This window comes from Suncus etruscus, chromosome X (assembly GCF_024139225.1).
Source record: "Suncus etruscus isolate mSunEtr1 chromosome X, mSunEtr1.pri.cur, whole genome shotgun sequence".
Lineage (NCBI taxonomy): Eukaryota > Metazoa > Chordata > Mammalia > Eulipotyphla > Soricidae > Suncus > Suncus etruscus.
Window position 1 is genome coordinate 62650325 of NC_064868.1, and position 2056 is coordinate 62652380.

Below are 2056 nucleotides of genomic sequence, written 5' to 3' on the forward strand. Positions count from 1 at the left end.
ATGACAGATGAGTAAAGAAGTTGTGGCAGATACACACAATGTAATGCTACTTAGCTCTAAGAAAATATAAAGTCATGTTGCATACTGTAACCTGAATGGAACTAGTGTGTGCCATAATAATTGAAGTGAATCAGAAGGGAAAAATGCCAGATAATCTTGCTGATAGGTGGAATATAATGAAACAGAGCAAGGGATTAGAAAATCACCAATGGAAACAAACTAAAATTTTGTCAGCAGACCAGTGAACTAAGGCTACATGGGGGGAAAATATAGTATAAAATTTGGAATAGTGGTGGTGTGTTATTGACATTCTGGCAGTGTGGTCAGTGAAAGAGCATTACAGGTATAAAAAATATTATGGAAATTACTGTAAACCCCATTAGCTCAATAAAATTAGTTAAAATGAACATTATTTTTATATATTTTATTTAAACACCTTGATTACATACATGATTGTGTTTGGGTTTCAGTCATGTAAAGAACACCACCTATCACCAGTGCAACAATCCCATCACCAATGTCCCAAATCTCCATCCTCCCCACCCAACCCCCACCTGTACTCTAGACAGGCATTCTATTTTCCTCATACATTCTCATTATTAGGATAGTTCAAAATGTAGTTATTTCTCTAACTAAACTCATCCCTCTTTGTGGTGAGCTTCATGAGGTGGGCTGTAACTACCAGCTCTTCTCTTTTTTGTGTCTGAAAATTATTATTGCAAGAATGTCTTTCAGTTTCTTAAAACCTGTAGATGAGTAAGAAAATTCTCTGTTTTTCTCTCTCTTTCTGACTTATATAACTCAGCATAATAGATTCCATGTACATCCATGTATAGGTAAATTTCATGACTATATCTCTCCTGACAGTTGTGTAATATTCCATTGTGTATATGTACCACAGTTTCTTTAGCCATTCATCTGTTGAAGGGTACCTTGGTTGTTTCCAGAGTCTTGCTATGGTAAATAGTGCTGCAATGAATATAGGTGTAAGGAAGGGATTTTTGTATTGTATTTTTGTGTTCCTAGGGTATATTCCTAGGAGTGGTATAGCTGGATCATATGGGAGCTCGATTTCCAGTTTTTGGAGGAATCTCCATATTGCTTTCCATAAAGGTTCAACTAGCGGCATTCCCACCAGCAGTGGATAAGAGTTCCTTTCTCTCCACATCCCAGCCAACACTGCTTGTTCTCATTCTTTGTGATGTGTGCCAATCTCTGTGGTGTGAGGTGGTACCTCATAGTTGTTTTGATTTGCATCTCCCTGATGATCAGTGATGTGGAGCATTTTTTTATGTGTCTTTTGGTCATTTTATTTCTTCTTTGTCAAAGAGTCTGCCCATTTCTTCTCCCCATTTTTTGATGGGATTAGATGTTTTTTTCTTGTAAAGTTCTGTCAGTGCCTTGTATGTTTTGGAGATTAGCCCCTTATCTGATGGGTATTGGGTGAATAGTTTCTCCCACTCAGTGGGTGGCTCTTGTATCCTGGGCACTATTTCCTTTGAGGTGCAGAAGCTTCTCAACTTAATATATTTCCATCTGTTAATCTTTGCTTTCACTTGCTTGGAGAGTGCAGTTTCCTACTTGAATATGCCTGTTGTCTCAATGTCCTGGAGTGTTTTGCCTACGTGTTTTTCTATATATCTTATGGTTTTGGGTCTGATATCGAGGTCTTTCATCCATTTGGATTTTACCTTCGTACATGATGATAACTGGGGGGTCTAAGTTCAATTTTTTGCAAGTGGCTAGCCAGTTTTGCCAACACCTTGTTGAAGAGGCTTTCTTTGCTCCATTTAGGATTTTTTTGCTCTTTTTATGAAAAAGTAGGTGATTGTATGTCTGGAGAACATTCACCGAGTATTCAAGCCTATTTCATTGATCTGAGGTCCTGTCTTTATTCCAATACCATGCTGTTTTAATAACTATTGCTATGTAGTAAAGTTTAAAGTTGGGAAAAGTAATTCCTCCCATATTTTTTCCAAATGATTGCTTTAGCTATTCGAGGGTGTTTATTGTTCCAAAAGAATTTCAAAAGTGCCTGGTCCACTTCTTTGAAGAA